Consider the following 19,365-nt stretch of genomic DNA (forward strand, 5'->3'; position numbering starts at 1 on the left):
CAGGGTTAACTTAAGATTAGTACTATAATTACAGAATGATGTCATTTCCCTATGAAACATAGAATGTTTGAGAGATTAGCCTATACCCTTATCTTTGAGAAAATCTGCATACAAGGTCACTCCTTGAAAGTAGATGAGCTCTCTTGTTACAGGTGAGGTCATTGGTCACAGTTGGCCCCAGGCCTGCAGGAACCCCTTTTCAGCTCACACAAAGATATATGGAGCCAACCCCAGAGAAGCCCCAGGTTCTCCCTCCTTCATCAGCGTCCTTTGAAGCCACAGGTATGAGCTAAGGGAGGTGGCACTCTTACTCATCTTTTTTGGGCCCTCTCCCTACTCTGGCATGATCCCTTATTGTACCATTTCCGTGGCACAATGGATCGCTCCCAGGCTCTACCTTGTCACAAATCTCAGCCTATGACGGGCAGGCTGGTCACTCTGTTACTTGATCGCCCATTGTCAAGTGCTCAGTCTCTACTGGGACCTAGCGGCACATGGGAGTAGCTAGTCAAACAGTTCCTGCTGCAGAGGGCAGGCCTCACTTCAGAACTCTAGGGCTCTAGGCTGCAATACTTTACCTGGGTGCTGCTACACACAGGCTCCTCCAGCACTGCTGGGTCTGCTGGGCCACAGAGCCTGAGTGTCAGAACCTAAACCTACAGCGGCGGTCTCCCTTGCTTTGGGCGTCACTCAGAATAGGCCCCCTTCAAGTCATCTGATAAAGGGTGGGAGCAGCAGTCCCAAGTAAGGGGTATGTTGCCTACAGATCCAAGTGATACGGGTGCAAGATGCAGCATCTTGTCCTTTACCATAAGGGGGACGATCCGGTTTGCCCAGAACATTACGCCCCTTAAAACTTTACAATACTGCCGGCCACTCTGTAATAATCAGTTGTATCTCCTACTCTTTGGCACCCTGTTGCTTACTAGGGCACCCAGAGAACTTGGCCCTTCCTGTTTACCACGTTCCATCAGCACAGCACCCTCATTGTAGAGGACTAACATGCCACAGAAATGCACCTTAATATTAATTATGCTAGGTGCTAGTACAATTAACAAGATTTATAACTCAATAGGATTATAAATCTTGTTATAAATATATATTATATTATATATTATATATATTTATAAATATATTTATAACCCAATAGTTTATGATGTAAGCTGCCTCAGGAGAATAAGAAAACAATCACTGAATTATAACTACCTAATTTATGATTTTTAATAACTCTGTTTTTTAAAACATTTTTCATCTACTACATACACAGTTGTCTTCCACTCTCAAAAAATAAATGGCAGTAAATTTTTTTGACATCTTATTTCTCTTGCCAAGCAAAAACAATGTTGCATATTAATTCTTTTGTCAGAAATAGAATTCTAGCCTGTATCAGTACAGCTGGCACACCAGAAAAGCTACTCACTTAAAATATAAGAAATATTTTTTTAGGAAGTATTTTAAAATGAACACTTACATAAGACACATGAAGCTCCGGAGACCTCATGTCTGATTGTAGTTCCCAGGCTTGGAGGGAAACTGATGCAGCAAAATATCTAATTGATGCTTTTATGAAACTGTGGACTATTACTGCATATTCTTCTTGAATTGTACCTATGAACACATCTCAACAGCCGTTTGGGAAAACTTGATTCTTTTCTTCCAGGAAATATTTGAAGACGGTCGGTCCATTTAAAAATGCTTGCATTCACATGTGCCAGGGACCCCGGTAAACAGTGGGAAATCATTTCGAGAATACCTTCACTACTTTGCATGTCTGAGAACACACCATTTCCTCTGTAGTCCTCACTAGCTCCCCAATTAATCTATAAATATAATAGAATTCTACTCAGAATCACTGGGAGATTTTTGGAGAGTGGAGCAGAATTCTGAAATTCAACTAAAATAATACATGCTCAAGAAGTGAAGATGGTTTAGAAAATAAAAGTGTGAGCTTGTCTATCAGATACTGAAATGTGAACTTGTAATTACCAGCCGCCGTTTATTAGACACGCACTATGGTCAACTGGCTGCTGACCTGCAGGGACATTGACCACTGTGAGTCCCGATAGACCGACACATCTTGGGTGGGCCGGCCAGTCGTCTGTGCCTGCCATAGAGGAGCAGCAGCTTGTCCCCAGTGGAATATACACGGGTGTTCTGTATTTGGAGTTATCTTCATTCCCTGTTTCTGCCAATACCACTGTCCCTGATTTGCTGAAGACTTTATTTTCTATCATGGTAGCCCGGACAACATTATTTTTGACCAAACAACTTACTCTACTTCAGTAAGATGACTGTTGATGTTCACGTGATTTACCAGTCTTACCACAGACCTTATGACCCAGAAGCATATTATTGATAGGGGGACCATATGTCCCATTTTGCCTAGGATGACCCTGGTTTATGCCTGTTGTTCCAGAATAATCCTTCAAAGTGCTCTCAAAATGTCCTGCTGTGGATGCTAAATTATTCAATCACTCTTCTTATTGACATTTCTGTCGTAGCTTTGTTTGGGGAACCACTGTTGCAGATTTGTGGGGCTGTCCTTCAGGATTCAGTGTCAGGTCTGAACCCAGGTCCACATACGGTGCTGTTCTTCCTATCAGTAGAATGCCAGGGTCCAGGAACCCGTGGATGGAAGGAGGTGTGGCATCTCTCACGGTTACACTCCGTGACCCTCTTGCATCATTGTTTTGCTTCCCATACCCAAGACTTGGACTCTGCTGGGTGGAGATCTTATTGTTCAGGGGACATGGATTAGTTACCTCTTTTTGCTGTAGAAAAAGAATTCACTCCAGTACTTAGTGGCTTAAAAAAGTAATCATCATTTATTATCTAACATGACTTCTTTGGGTAAAAAGATGGGGTGTATTTGACTGGGAGATTGTAGCTTGGGATTGCAGTTGGATGGTAGCTGGGGCTGGCTCATCTCCAGAACGTCTTCCTTCACAAGTCTGGTGCCTGGAGTGGGAAGGCTAGAACATCTGGGGGTCAGAACAGCTGGGGCTCCTTGGGCATCTCACTGCCCATCACGTCTTCCTGTGATCTTTCCAGCATGGCAGCTTCAGGGCAGCTTAGAGTTACCAGAGTACATGGGAGGAGGGAGGAAGGGAAGGAGGGAGGGAGGGAGAGAGGGAGGGAGGGAAGGAGGGAGGGAGGGAGGGAGGGAGGTTCAAGGCAAAGAAACATAGACCTCACCTCTCAGTGGGGGAGTGTTAATGGCACATTGGAAGACGAGCATGTGGAATGGAAGACATACTGATGCAGCAATAAGATACAGTCTATCATAGGACACAATGCTTATTCCATTGAATTCAAAACTGAGACTTGGGGCTGGATCATGGACAGGTGGCCACTGCAGTCACGCAGGGCCCCTTGCTTAGAAGGGCCCCATGTCTGGTTCACTGCTCTGCTGTTGCCATCTTGAAAGTCTTAATACATTTTTTTAAAGTTCTTTTTGATGTGGACCATTTTTAAAGTCTTTATTGAATTTGTTACAACATTGTTTCTGTTTTTATGTTTTGGTTTTTTGGCCGCGAGGCATGTGGGATCTTAGCTCTCAACCAGGGATCGAACCTGCATCCCCTGCATTGGAAGGCGAACTCTTAACCAGTGGACCGCCAGGGAGGTCCCATTGAAATTCTTAATACATTTTTAACAAGGGTCTCACATTTCATTTTGCCCTGGGCTCTGCAAATTACATAGCTGGTCATGCTGAGATTGTTAACCGGCCATTTCAGACCCTTCATTCACTGGACAAGCGGGTAAGAAAATAGGGTTATGAAGCCTAGGGATTAGTTTAGAAACAAGAACTTGGGCATGTAATTGCATTTTATTCCTGGTATTTTCATGCATATATTTATTAACTACTATTCTTCTGTCTTCTCCTTTTATCCATTGTGTGTGTGTATTTTTTTATTGTTTATTGTCATTGCACCATTTAGTCCATAGGCTACAGAATAAAAAGACAGGATTGTGACAGAACTAAAGGAAGAGTGACATTCAGGATTTTGACATTCTGAATCATGATGACTGCAGTAATTAATGAGAATTTGGATTGATCACTTTTGGGGAAGTGGTGAGCATATTTTCAGAGGGTTAATTGCATTTTGTGTGTGTGTGTGTGTGTGTGTGTGTGTATGTGTGTGTGTCTTAAGAGTGAGCTGTAGTGAAAATTTGTCTTTTATTTTAAGCCACATAGCATCTGTGAGGAATTGGGGGAATTTCTTATCTTATGGAACTCAATTTGGCTTCAACTATAGAAGCTGAAAATGCCAGATACTCGTTTTCTTGGCTGTCTTGTAGTGAAGGGATGTGTGCATAGTAGGCCTTTGCCATCACGTATTGAATTGGAATTTGGCGGTGCAAAAAAAATTCATTCTGGCAATAGACTGCATGAGTGGCAATAGCTACATCCATACTTTCCAATTCTGCGGTATCATTTTCGGTGCTTCTTTTGGCCAGTGAGCTCCAGGCCTGATTCTCCAGCCCTTTGGGTGAGTCTGTAACCTACCCAATATCCTTTTCAGAATTCTTTTTCTAATTCTAGCTAATTTTAGCCAGAGTCAACCAACTTTTGTTGCTTGCAAATAAGACCCCTGACTAATACATATGGAAAGGTGACTATAAAACATTAAGTGAAACTGGGAATTTATAAAAAGGTACAATGTAATTCCTTTTCTAAGGGTGGGGAAGGGAAATACCCATAGTAGAAAGACTGGCTGGAAAACACAAAAATTCTAACAGTGATTATTTCTGGTTTGTGGGACCACAGGTGGTTCTTTCTCTTCTTCCTACTCCTCTTGTTTTTTCCTTCTCTTTGTCTCTCTTGCTTCCTTAGTCCTTTTTCTTTCATCTTCCTTTTCTTCTTCTTAAAGCATCTTTTCTGATATTCCTTTACAGTATATAAAATTATTTTTTGAAACATCTTTGTTTGTTAAAACATGAGGCAGGAAGAGGGTTTACATTTAAAGATTTCAATAAATTGTAGAGAAGGATAGAAATTCAGAAAATTAAGTACTTCAGCTGCCTTATTTATACAGGGCAAGTTATTCAGGACCAGAAAAGTTACTAACTCAAAGTCACACAGCAAGTTTGAGGTGGGGTTAGCACTAGAGCACAGATCTTCATTCATTCAACAGATACTATGTGTCAGGCACTGTTCTAGGCATTGGTGATAGAGAAATGAGTGAGGTCACTGTTTTCCTGGAGCTTAAAGTCTATTGCAGAGCAAAAACAATAACCAGGCGAACCAATAAATAATTGTAAGTAGGAACAAAATCAGTGTTTTACGCACTAGAAAGTGGTTTGGGGTACAGATATGAAGGTTAGAGAAGATTCTTTGTAGAGTTTACATTTCAGCTGAAAACTGAACGATACGGAAGAGGCAGATTGGGAGCAGCTGGGGAAGAGAATTGCAGGAACGATGAACAGGCAGCGTGAGGCACAGAGGTGGAACCGAGTTTGGTGGAATCACGGAACAGAGAAGGCCGATGAGAACGGGGCATTGTGGCGGGGGCAGGATGCTCTATGAGATATGATATGAGATACAGAAAGGGACCAGGTAGAACTTTATGGACTCTACCATTTTTTAAAAAATAAATTAAAAATATTAAAAAAAAATAAAAATTAAAAAAAATTAAAAAAGAAATAAAAAGTAGAAGTGTAGCCACTGGAAGTTTTATTGCAAGAGTATAATCTAAGACAAACAGTAAGCAGAAAGACACATTAGTCTTGATCACCAGGAGGGCCTGTTAAAACAGATTTCTGGGACCCACCCCAGAGTTTTTGGTTCAATATTTCAGAATTTGTATTTCTAGCAATTTCCCAGATGTGGTCCAGGAACCACACTTTGAGAACCACTGGTCTGATGCAATATTCGCGGTGACAGACAACAATGTCTTAGACAAGGATGGTAGCCTTGGGGGTGAAAAGAAGTAAACAGATTGGGGAAACATCTTGACGATAACGTCAGTCAGTTGGACTGCCTTAGCGACCTGAAGTGGGGCTAGTGAAATGACGTGCACTGCAACGAGATAAGCGTTGCCAGTTACTAAGGTGGGGAAGGCTGGGGGCCGGGAGACAGATGGGGAAGTTAAATCGGTGATTCAGTGCTTCAGTTGCTGTTGCGTAACCCGTTTTTGGTTTTAGATTATGTAGGTAGAAATAACAAGCGGAGAGGGAGTGTCATAAGCCTTTAAGTCAGGTGAGATGCTAGAACTGAGGACATAAACCTGTAAACCGTCAGCACATCGACGGGGCCGAATGAGGAGATACAGCAGAGGAGAGAAATGGGCTCCAAAGTCAGCTCTGAGGAGCCCCACCATTTTTAAAGTTTTGGCCAAGGAAACTGAGAGAGAGTGGCCGACAAAGCAGGACGAAAAGCAGGAAAGTGTGATGCCTTGAAGTGCAAGTAGGCGAAGGCATCGGAGAGGGAGGGCCAGGAGGAATGGCAGGAATGTGCCAATTGCTGCTGCAAAGCTGAGAACGGGAGGGAGGGCGGGCTGAGAAATGCCCCTTTCACCCCGCAACGGGGGGGGGGGGGCATGGGTGCCGCTGACGGGCCAGATTCAGTGACTTGAAGCTGGATGCAGGTGTGAAAGGGACGGGAGAAAAGCAGAAGCAGAGAACGGGGGCGAATCTGAGAAGTTGGGCTCTGGGTAGACAGAGGACGAGACAGGGTGTCTGGGAGGCTCTGGATCATTCTTGTGCGGTGGTATTTGTAACTTCAGGGATTCCACAGCAGGAGGAAGGGCTGAGAGGCGGGACCACACGGGAGGCAGGGCCTGAAGCTGCACGGACGTGGGCCCCCGGCGGCGGGAACCACATCCTCAGGCAATGGGAGAAGCGTCGGGCCAGCTGGGGGAGAGCAGAGGCAGCACAGCACGTGCTTGGCCTGCCTGCTTTACTTCCCACGTCCGCAGAGATGTGGACTTGTTCTTGCAGCCCCACCCGAAAAGTCACCCGAGAAACGAATTGCCCATATCTTTATCGAATAACGTGGGAAAAGCCGCTCAGAAGAAATGGATTGTTTGGAGGGAGAAGGGAAGAGAATATCACTGAAAAATGGAGGTGCAGCCAACATGGACACGTCCCGGGATTTTGGGAACCAATGGGCCGACTAGTTTCAGTACACAATAAAACAAGGTATCTTGAGTAACATGGAAGAAGATAAGATTCCTTTATAACGTGTGCTATGTAAATAATCAGGGAAGAAGGGGTTGGCATAAGATTTTTTTGCCTCCTCCATCCTAAGGAATAAATAATTTTTTTCTTAAAAAGGACCTATCTTGGGCTTCCCTGGTGGCACAGTGGTTGGGAGTCCGCCTGCCGATGCCGGGGACACGGGCTCGTGCCCCGGTCCGGGAGGATCCCACATGCCGCGGAGCGGCTGGGCCCGTGAGCCATGGCCGCTGAGCCTGCGCGTCCGGAGCCTGTGCTCCGCAACGGGAGAGGCCACAGCAGTGAGAGGCCCGCGTACCGCAAAAAAAAAAAAAAGGACCTATCTTGCCTTATTTCTTAACTTTTCCATGATTGTGATTTCATTAGTTCATCTAGGTACAGAATTTAAACATCTAATCAAGGTGGAAAGAATTATGCACTTTAAAGCATTCAAATACTCAATTTGGTATTAAAAGTAAACCAAATGGCCTGGGATTCAGATGTTTTAATAAGTTCCAAGGTATTATACTATTAGCCATCTGCTTATGCAGCAGACAAATGAAAACGTGGGACTATGGATACATCAAATATTCATGGAAATCAAATAGAAATACATTCTTTAGAAAAAAATCATTGATACTTCTAGATGGGCTACACCAGGCAAATCTGCATTTTTGTCATCAGGTTTGTGTCTGTTAAGGGGACACCACACGCTGCTTACTTTGTTTTAGATGTAACCTACGTGTGCTGACGCTTTTGACTGATCTGTTCAAAATACTGTCTATTGTCCTTCCGTGGGAGCCACCGGGAGCAAGGGGGCATTTTCAGGTAAATATAATTTTTATTCATGAGCTCTCTGAGTCTTTCTTAGTCTCTTGCTTTAGATCTTTTTGTATGTGGCAGGTTCAGGGGTTCGGTCTTGATAAGCATGAGAAAGTTTGGATGTTTATTTAAACCTCTTGCATCTGCAAAAACTCCAGCCAGGATTTTTTGAGAGCAGCCCTTTTTGGGGGAACTTTGCCAGCACTGCTGGCTTTCTTTCACACTGACAATCCTCGGTACATTATCTACCTCATGGCATTTCATCACTTCTCCTTTGAGCCCTGGCTGCAAAGGAGAGATGCAGGTACTGAGTCAACATCCCTATTTTGAGAGAGAAAGGAAGGACTGTACGTTCACCATTGGCTTCATGTGACATCAATGGATGTCCAGGACAAAGGGACAGCTGTGACCATCTCAGATTTGAGACACTGAACTGTGATAAAACTTAAGGACACTGTGCTTTTAAGTTGTAAATTTTAGTAGTATTAACTTTAATCCTTTAGATTAAAAAGTCTTTTCTAGCTCATATACATCACTTTATATGAATCTCCATTTTTGGATTTCATTCACCTAATTGATGTCAGTCCCCCACTTGGTGCTGGGCGCTGGATGAAGCCCTGGGGATTGATCCATTCTTGGATAAGCTTGCATAAATAACTATCTCAAGGAAGCGTTCCCCTGGGAGGATTCCTTTCTTTCCCCTTCCACTGAGTCAGTACCTTTTTCCGTGCCCCCAAGGCACCAGCTTCATTATTCAACAAATATTTCTTCAACGTTCTGATCACCAGGTATTGCTGCAAAATGACCAGTCACAGTTATAAAGCCTCACGACAGACAACAATACGCTTTTATTTCTTATTCACTCATCTGCCCGTTAGGTGGGTGTAGGCTGACGCCGGCTGGCTGTGCTGAACTTGGTTCTCAGCTGTGAAATGGATCTGGGTCCGCTCCATTTACTTTCCATCTTCCTTAGATCACTGCATAGCCAAGACTGGCGGAAGCACAAGAGGGGCAGGACGAAACATGTGCTGCTCTTGTGATCAGAGCTGGCACACCGGTGCGTTCTATTAGCCAAACTAGTCACGGGGCCACGCCCACCGTCAGTGGTGTGGGGATGGAGGTACACATCTTCCTTGGAGTCTGGTGGGGGAGGGAGGGGATGAATACCTGCTAAACAATGGTCTCCTCTGTGCCGACCATTGTAAGCTGCTAAAGAGGCGGTGCCTTCCAGAAGTTCAGGGTCTCTCTACCCCTGCTGCCCACCCACTACACAGGCAAAGACAGCGGGATCCGTCACAGGCAGTAGAGCTGGGGTTAAGAATCTGAGCTCTGAAGTCAGGCAATCTGTGACCTCTGGTTGCTCCATTTATTAAATCTACGATCTTGAACAAGATTTATTATCCGCTCTGAGCCCCAATTTCCACATCTATAAATTGAAAGTGACAATAAGGTACCCAATCCAGAGGGTTCTTGTGGGGACTAAATAAATAATGCATATAGGGAATTCCCTGGTGGTCCAGTAGTTGGGAATCCTCGCTTTCAGTGCCCAGGGCCCGGGTTCAATCCCTGATTGGGGAACTAAGATCCCGCAAGCCTCGCGGCGTGGCAAATAATAATAATAATGCATGTAAAGTTTTAAATTTAGAGTCTGCCACCATGTAAGTGCTCAATAAATGGACACTGTCATCATCGACACCAGGCATCCCAAATGGCCAGGAAGAGCACCCTTGCTTTGGCGGTGCTGGGCGGTAAACCCCGAGAGTGAGCTCTGTCCTAGTGTCTGTCCAGTTGGGTTCTAAGCATCGGCCGACCCGTCTGCTTTCCCGACTGCACTGAGAACTCTTCAAGGACAGTATTGAGCCCTCCTTCCCCGGCTGCTGCCCCACAGCTGGCACTCAAAGCAAGTTGATGACAACCCACTGAAATGCAGTCCCCTCGCCACTGTGCTCTCCACAGCACCGCTGTTAAAACGCGCTGCAGTGAAGGATCTCTTTGGCTTTTGTTTGTGTCCACTGTTGTTGCTTTCATTTCCTATCTGTCGCAGACCAGTGTTTTATCTGCCCAGCAAGACAGAGCTCTGGATCAGATGCTTGGACATTGCAGCCACGTCAAGTCGCCAGAAATGTTTCTGAACGTGGACTCGTTATTTCCGAATGTATCTCTTTGTGGACTAGTAACAGGCATCCTGTAGGCCAGCACCGGTTCCCAGACCGCTCCCCGTCTCCCTTTGAATAGGGCCGCTGGAGATTTTGTGAGTGTCCCCCTGACGTCCTTGCCAGGTAGAGTACGCAGATCAGCGGACGCACCCTCTGAGAGCCGTCCAGGAACTTAGAGCCAAGGGGCAAAACCATCACTTATCTCGTCACTGGTTTTCTCTCAGATGATTTGTCCTCGCTCTTCTCCATAGCCTGGTTTTCCTCTAGAAACACAATAGAAGCTGGTACATATTCAGGTACGTGAGTCTAGTGTTGGGCCAACTCCAAAGAAATCTCCGATGTGCAGCGGGGGAGCTTCTGAGAATGCTTCAAGCCTGGACACATTTCCAGCAAGGGACCGTGACCTCCAGGAAAAGAGCCTGGCCTGAGCCTGGAATGCGCGAGTACTTCCTCAGAGGCTCCCAGGACTGTTGATAGAATTCGCCGAGGACCCAGGAAGAGCTTCTGCCTGCGCATCAGGTGTTTATGGGCTGTTTTGACTCCTGTCTGCTTCCGGGTTCTCGAGTAGCTCCTGTACAACCTGAGTGGATCGTCTCAGCCGTGACTTTAGCCTCAGCTCTTCCTAACCAACCCAGGCGGGAACGGGGAGCTCCAGACCTGGAACAGGTGTCCAAGACCCAGCAGAGAGTTTCATAAAACCTCCAGTCCAGCCTGCCTGCGGCGCCACACCATGACCCTCACCGCTTCTGCCCGGCTCTGGAGCTGCTCTTATCTACCAGGGAGGGGGCAGCCCCACAGTGTGGGTCCCCCCAGCCTCCAGCGGCTAGTGGAGGGGTGCGTAACAGGGTCACCTCCCTCCCTCTCCTCCCCCCTCCCCGTCTCATTCTCCATCAGACTGGATGTGCCTTTATCCTCTAAGGCCCCCATCTCGCCCTGAACACCCCACTCTCCGCCTGTGGATGCGGGGTGCTCCTTGACCCACCCAGATTCGAGAGCTCAAGGGGACTCCCCCACTCTCCATCTTCCCATCCTGTGCCCCCTTTCTGGGGCCTCATCACTGTGGAAGACAGGGATAGTAAGGGTATAAGTGGATGGGGGTGTGGGGAGGATTTTGGAGAAGAAGCAGGGGTGTGTACGGGGGGCGGTGACAGGGTCCCCCAAGAGGGAAACCAGCCTTGTCTGGTGGCTGAGAAGCCTTGTTCATTTTTCACTGTATAGTATTTTAAAAGAGAATTAAAAATTTAAATGGAAAAGAAACCCTGTGAGACCCTTCCAACTCACTGTGCTTCAAGCACCCATTTCAATCAGAGGTTTCATTTCTGCTGCTGGGTCTGGGCTCCAGCTCCCTCCCGTGGCCTGTACTCTACAGGGGACATTCCAGACATTCCAGCACCAGTTAAACAAACAAACAAAACAACTCTGGAAGCATGGAGCTTCTGTTAAAAAAATGATCATTCTTAAGGAATCCTAAATGGCTACAAAGCAGATTCAACTTCCTTAACCCTTATCTCCCTTTCCCACGCGGATACTCATACACCGGGGCAGGTAACTGAACTGAACGACCAGCGGTATAAGCCCCATCCTTCCCACCCCTGGTTTGTGCTTGTAGGGCCCCTGCCTTCCAAATCCACATGCACAAAGTCCACCGGTCCTTTACCCCCCCCCCCCCGCCCATTCATGTCCTACATTAAACCTTCCTTGATATCCCAGAGCAGAATGCCCTTGCGCACAATAGATGTTCATTAAATGTCCCATGATGAAGACATTTAAGCAAGAACTCTTTCCTCTTCAGGATGGGGGCAGTGTCATTTTGTTGTTTAGTTCAGCAAATCAAGACTCAGGTTTCTAAGTGCCAGAAGATTTTTATATAGTGAAGATTTTTTTGTTAGAGATGTGGCTTTGGAAAGTATGGTTCAACTAGTAAATGATTCAATGAATGAATGAATGACTTTGACCTGTTGTCGGGGGACACTGGGAGATTTGCTTGATTTTTTATCATACTTGGAAGGGTTTGCCTAGTGGGCAAAGGAAAGGAAGTAAGTTCCTTTCTTTTTTCCTGTCTCAAATCTAAGATAATGTAGTCATTTTGTCAAAACATCTGACTCTGAAGGAAATTGCTTCTCTTACAACATTCGTAGCAAGTTTCCAAATCACACTACAAATGAGTGGTTGCGAAGTCTATGAAACAAAAGTTTGGACAGAAGGATCTACTTCGTAGAATCATAGATGAGGCAGGAACTGTCTTTTCCAGAAAGGGAACTAGGGGTGCAGAGGATGCCTCCTGTGCATTCCCACCAATGGCTGGTGGCCGAGGCAGGAGAGGAAGGAGCTGGAGTCCGCAGCGTCCCTCTCTGTGCACTCACCACTAGGCCTCCTTCCCCTTGTTGGAGCCACTCGTTAACCTTCCTTGTATGTCTGAGGCCAGAGAGAGGCAGCAGGAAGTGGAGGGAAGACTTAGGCTGGAGCTGGACATCCTGCTGAGAGGTCCGACTCTGATACTTTCTAGCCTTGATGTTGCCAAGTCATCAAATTGCACTGAATCTACTTCCTCGTTGATACTATAGGGATGAGCCTTTCCTATAATCACAAGGTTCCTATGTCACTGGGCTTGTCATGAGAGCCAACTAAAAATCTTTCTGCTCCTTCCGTATTTCAATTCCTATTCCACACAGGCTCTACATAGATGATGCTCTGTCCTTTTGGAGCATCTTATCAGGTACCAAGTGCGGTTGGCTTGTCCCAACGTTAGTGATGTTAACTTGGGTCCACTGGTTAAGGTGGTCTCCACTAGGCTTTCCGCTATTTGTCCCTTTATAATGAGCTAGGAATTTGTGGGGAGATTCTTGGAGGCTATGTAAATATCCTTGTTCCTCACCAAGCATGCATCCATCAGTTTTAGCATCCTCTGATGACTCTTGCCTGAATCAATTATTGCTGTGTTGGTGGTAAAATGGTAAAATCCTAATCCATCATTGCTTCTGCATTCATTCATTGCCTGAATTGAACCCTGATAGTATAACAGTGAATAAGACAAAGACTTTGCTTCAAGGAATTTACATAGTTTGTTTATTCTTTCAATAAATGTTTGTTATTAACTCTTAGCTACGTCCTGGGAACTGCGGTTAAGCACTGCGGGTACAACAGACAATAAGGCATCACCGCCCCCTCCCCGTGGAGTTTACTCTCTAATGCCAAAGATAAGACGATCAATGCGTGGGCAAATGATCGAGAGTAGACAAATCTGCAGAAAGTGCTGTGGGGTCCTGAGGGCTGTCAGGGAAGGCTGTGTAATCGCCGTAAGTGGTGTTTAATCTGAGCAGGAAGCAGGCATTTGCTAGTGAGGGGCTGGGGAGATGAAAAGCACATTCTAGGCCGAGGGGCCCTCGTGGGCAGAGACCGACACAGGCAGCTTTGAGGATGCTTTCCCTCCAACACTGTCCCGGCCACCCACCTCCAGCGGGGCTCACATGGGACCCAAAGGACACTGCCTGAATTCCTGTCACCATGAGAGGACGCTTTGGTTAGCCTGGCCTCTGTGGAGGGAAGCAGAGCTTGACCTTCCGCCTCCCGTCCCAGACAGGCCCCGTCAGAGAGATGTGCTTGTGTCTTAGAGGGAGAAAAAAAACAACACACCTCCCTTCAAGTATTGGGTTAGACCTCAACATCCCATGGATTTTACTCCGGGAATTAAGGCCCTGAGATAACACTCTAGATTGAACATGCAAAATCGAAATCCTGCCCAGTGGCCTGTCTCAGTTTCCCCAGCCGGGCAGAGGGGGAATCATACACTTTTCTTTCAATGTTTCTTCGAGAATTCAGTGCCTACACCTAACTAATAAGATGAATGTACTAAAGGCTGGTTCCCGCTTTTATTTTGTGTTTTTTTTTTTTTTATCATTAGAGACAGGGTATATTTTGATGACTGTTATTAATATGGCATAAGTTGCCAACAATTAATATAATATAGTATGGCCTAATACCGAATGCCATGAATATATAATATAGCATCACATAATATATTTTATTTCAATGTAGTATTCATTAAAATAGCTACTTGATATAATTTTACATCATGTAGAAAGAAAACTAACATGGTTGTTGAACTCTGTTTAATTTCCAAAATAGAATTTTAAGAGCTGAGTTTGAACTTAGCATAAAAAAACTGATGAATACGACAGATGAAGGGATAAAGAAGATGTGGCACATATATACAATGGAATATTACTCGGCCATAAAAAGAAATGAAATTGAGTTATTTGTAGTGAGGTGGGTGGACCTAGAGTCTGTCATACAGAGTGAAGTAAGTCAGGAAGAGAAAAACATATACCGTATGCTAACACATATATATGGAATCTAAAAAAAAAAAAAGTTCTGATGAACCTAGGGGCAGGACAGGAATAAAGACACAGACAAAGAGAATAGACTTGAGGACACGGGGAGGGGGAAGGTAAGCTGAGATGAAGTGAGAGAGTGGCATGGACATATATACACTACCAAATGTAAGCAGCCGCATAGCACAGGGAGATCAGCTTGGTGCTTTGTGACCACCTAGAGGGGTGAGATAGGGAGGGTGGGAGGGAGACGCAAGAGGGAGGAGATATGGGGATATATGTATGCATATAGCTGATTCACTTTGTTATACAGCAGCAACTAACACCCCATTGTAAAGCAATTATACTCCAATAAAGGTGTTAAAAAAAAACCCTGATGAATATGTAAGAGCGAAAAAGACACAGCCCCTTCTGTGTGTTTAAAGGGCATTGGAGGGAGAGACCAGAATTAGCAACCTCTTTACCTACATGTACAGGAGAATCAGGGAGAAATGTTACTTTCTTTTTATCTTATCGGTTTTTTCCAGTTTTTCTATAACTATGTATCACTTGCATGATGAGAACAAACAAGTTTATGTTTGAAAGGGCCCATCACGTCAGAGGGCAGCTCACCTCCTGGGGAAGGGGCCCCCCTGACTTGGGGGGACCGAGTGGCACCCTTCAGCCCAGACCATCTTAACACCCGCGGATCCCTTCCCTCTGGAAAGTTCTGCTCTGATGCTCTAAGCAGTCTTCATATGGACAAGGTCCAAGGAGAGCAGAGGTCTAAGAAACTGCCTTCTGTTCTGAGCAAGCATCCACTGTCCTTAAACGAACACAGTCTCTCAAAAGACGCCATACAGAGGCCGGTAGTCAGAACCTCTCTGAAAGCCACAGAAAACCCCACTCAACCTGATGCAAAAAGGCGGGAGCGATTTTCTTTATTTTTTGCCCACGGAACTGAAAGTCTGCTGGGTGTGGCTGGACAGCAACCTCCCCCTAGGGGATGGCCCAGCAGCTCCAGGCCCCCCAGGGGTTCCTCCCCCCACTTCTCACTGGGGGACCTCGGGCTGGGTCAAGTGGCCCAGGAGTTGGGACCCTGAGTCACATACGAACCCTCTGCTGAGAGTGGATGGGGGGAGGCGTGGGGGGAGCCTCGGCGTCTGAAGGAAGGTAGGGGTACGTGTACTACTGCTGCCGCGAAACCAGGCGCGGCCTCTGAGGCACGTGGGCCAGCAGCGTGGCTCACACAGACCGTTTCTAGTTCCCTCTGAGTGAGTGAAGCTGAGGACAGCACGCCGGGGCCCCGTGTGTGTCCTGCATCCGTGGCCGTGCTCCGAGGCAGGTACCGGGGAGCCGTGTGGTCCCCGCAGGCCAGCTGCCCCTGCGCTGTGCAGACGCACTCGGTGCTGTCCTGCTGGAGCATCAGACGTAATCAACAACACCTCTGCTGGACAAAATACCTAGGTATTAATTTCGAGAGAGAAGAACACTTGTTAGAGGTTAAGCTGCTCGGAGCACTTACAATCAGAACAACAGCAACAAGATCAAGGCCACGATCATTACCTGACCTGCTTGGACCTTCGGTCCTGGAAGCGGCCTTAGCTCGCTGCCCTTCCCTTTTTCTGTCTCTAAATTTCTTGGGTGGGTGTGGGGTCTCTGCTCGCTTCTTCTGCCCCCGACCTGGGGACAGACTCTCCCCTCTGTCCTGCGGGGAGCACAGCGCCCCGTTGTCGGCATCCTCAGGATGTACCCGCCTCCACCGAATTGACAAACTGCCGTCATTTAAGAGATGCCGCCTCACACAGAGTCAGTGATGCTGGAGGCTTAACGGGCTCTGCTGGACACCGTGTGCTCTTTGGAGAAAAAAGGCCATTGTTTTTGCTGGTCTCTGACTGGCCAGTGTGTTGGGAACCGTCCCCGGGGAGGGTGTCTGCAGCTCCCCAGGCAGTCTTGTCTTATCTGCTGGGACATCCATCTTATCTGCAAGGTCTCAGGGTGGAAATGAGCTCAGCGTGCCTGAAATATCAGCTCAGACAGAGCAAGAAGCAGCAGACAAAGCCCACAGTGCAGAGGCTTCACCCTCTAGGCACACTTTCCAATCCCTAAATTACAGAGCACGACTTCTCTGATGAAAGTATGAACGCACACACACACACCCCGAGAAAAGCATTCACACAAAATCCTTTGGATGTAACGCTTCTAAGCCTTCCAGTGTTCAATTTCCAACAGTATCTAGAACATCATTCAATCTCGTTTGGTGCTCTTGCAGCCCCTCAGCCCTCCTGGGCCTGCGGTAGGAAAAGGATCTCAGGTGAGCTCTGTAAACGTGGTTTTCACTCAGTTGCCACTCTTGGTTTGTTTTCCAGCCAGCTGCCTCCTTCTACTTCACGTTCAGGGCCGGAACACCGTGCTGCACAGCTGAGCTCCGATCCACGGTGAGTAGGTATAAATACTTGTCTGCTAGGTAAGGTACGGCGTGCTGCAGAGTTGTAATACTAAATGAGTTCTACAGAAAGCTTTATTGCAGTAAGTCTAGCTCACAACTGTATACGGTGCTCAGGGAAACTTCTCTCTCTCTCTGTCCTTGGTTTCCCTACCCCCGCAACTGAAGTTCCTATTACTGTACCAATGCAGCACAATGGAAAACAATTTAAAGCAATTAAATGATACTGGACTGCAGGCATTCACAATGATGCATAATGAAAGGAATGGCAACGTTCAATTCAGAGCCTGGATGGTCTATCTAGGTCTTTAATTAACTGCACGTGTGTATGCCTCTACACCGCCCCCCCCCCATTGGAACCACAGTTATTTTTAGAACTACAGTTACTTTTATAGCTAAACCCACACCGGAAAGTCTTAGGAAGTCAATTTGCATTTGAGTTAATGTCAGGGCAGTGTGTATGCAAAGTGGGTTTTCCCAGATGAAGCCGCAGTGTGAAAATTTCCATGGGTGGGTTTTCCCATCGCCTTCCCAGTGGGAAAAGTTAAATAGACTAAGGTAAGATTTAAACAACAATTTCTAACAACAAATTGAAACACTACAGAAGACATGCCACAAGGCCACCCATGATTTACTGCCAAATGTTCTGTGCAATGAATAACTGTCATAAGCAGAAGTGAGGCCGCTTCCTGCTGGGAAAGCAAATGTGGCAGGGGGTGGGCGGAGCTCCAGACGCGGATGCCCCGCCCTCTCCTCTGCTCACCTGTTTGACTCCTTTCTGGGTTCCAGACTCAGGCCTGCAGTGGTAATTCTTATGTAAGTGAATGAAAACCATTTTCCCATGGCTAATCCTGTCCTGAAGTTCACCCGCTTTGTGGTGACAATACATTTGGTCTGTCCTTCCTGGGAGGAAAGAGCACAGCAGGAAGGAGGCGGGGAGGCACCGACCCCTGTGCACACAGATTTAACCCTCGCATCTGCAGAGAAGGAGGCAACAGTGTATCCCCTTCACAGATGATGAGACTGAGGCTCAGCGGATGTGAGGGAGCTGATGAAGGTGCAGGGCGGGAAGGGAAGGCCCTGCGAGTGGGCGCCCCCACCCTCTGCTGCCTCCTGCTGGGAGTCGGGGAGGGCTTGGCCCTGCCCAGGAGCAGGTCGGAGGGTGGGGATGTCTCCGTGGGCAGGAGCTGGGAGGCTTGAGCTCTCGGAAGTGCCCCAGCCCCTGTGGTCGGCTCAGCCTAGGTCACTGCCTTTCTGGCTCTAGGAGATTTCACCCTGCTGATCGCTGGTCTCCATGGTTTTGATGGTTCCTGTTGTCTTTCTTCTCCAGGTTGGGCTGGTGGCTAATGCCACCATGTATGTATAATGCCACTATGTATAATATATTTCTAGTACATGTGTGTATATTATATATGTACATTTAGCATAGGTTATATATGTTATATATGTATACGTTTATGTATAGTATATGTATGTATGTTACATACATATATAGGTATAGTATGTACTCATGTATATATATATATATACTCGTGTATATTTAAGGAAATGTATGTTATATATGTATATATAGTGTATGCTCACTATATATGTATATATACAATTATACACATATGTGTTATTGCTTTATTATAAAGATATGAATAAAGATGTCTATTTGAAATTATATTATTTTTTTAATTAATTAATTTTAATTAATTAATTTATTTATTTTTGCGGTATGCGGGCCTCTCACTGCTGCGGCCTCTCCCGTTGCGGAGCACAGGCTCCGGACACACAGGCTCAGCGGCCGTGGCTCACGGGCCCAGCCGCTCCGCGGCATGTGGGATCTTCCCGGACCGGGGCACGAACTCGTGTCCCCTGCATCGGCAGGCAGACTCCCAACCACTGCGCCACCAGGGAAGCCCTGAAATTATATTATTCTGTATTATTTACTTTTCTGTTACACAAATGCTATTAACAAAGAAAATAAAAGTAGGACTGGCCAGGGACTTCCCTGGTGGTGCAGTGGTTAAGGATCCGCCTGCCAATGCAGGGGACACAGATTTGAGACCTGGTCCAGGAAGATCCCACATGCCACGGAGCAACTAAGCCCGTGCACCACAACTACTGAGCCTGCGCTCTAGAGCCCGTGAGCCACAACTACTGAGCCCACGCACCACAACTACTGAAGCCCACATGCCACAACTAATGAAGCCTGTGCACAGCAATGAAGACCCAACGCAGCCAAAAATAAAAAGATAAATAAATAAATTTATTAGAAAATATAGGACTGACCAACAGTACCAATTGGTAGTAAGGAATAGTGGGACTTAGTTCTATTCCTATGTGTAAGGAAAATGTAATATTTTTATGATGCTCTTTCTGCGCCTGACACAGCAGCTCCCTCTAGGCCTCCCCCTCTTTCTCTGATGGTTGAATGTCTCAGGCTGGTTAGGGAACGCTGGGGACACAGCTGGGGGCCCTCAAGTCA

At 46.4% G+C, this 19,365-nt stretch overlaps 1 protein-coding gene and 1 long non-coding RNA gene across 2 annotated transcripts in view; one reads left to right on the plus strand and one right to left on the minus strand.

Annotated features, from left to right (window-relative positions):
* Positions 1–19,365, plus strand: part of LOC137210423 (uncharacterized) — a 113,832-nt gene that overhangs the window by 89,027 nt on the left and 5,440 nt on the right. The window contains exon 3 of the long non-coding RNA XR_010936516.1: positions 16,816–16,884. This is a non-coding gene — a long non-coding RNA (uncharacterized lncRNA). The remainder of the gene's footprint in view (positions 1–16,815; positions 16,885–19,365) is intronic.
* Positions 1–19,365, minus strand: part of FAM110B (family with sequence similarity 110 member B) — a 220,630-nt gene that overhangs the window by 62,380 nt on the left and 138,885 nt on the right. The gene's annotated exons all lie outside the window — the stretch shown is intronic.

This window comes from Pseudorca crassidens, chromosome 17 (genome assembly GCF_039906515.1).
Source record: "Pseudorca crassidens isolate mPseCra1 chromosome 17, mPseCra1.hap1, whole genome shotgun sequence".
Taxonomy (NCBI): domain Eukaryota; kingdom Metazoa; phylum Chordata; class Mammalia; order Artiodactyla; family Delphinidae; genus Pseudorca; species Pseudorca crassidens.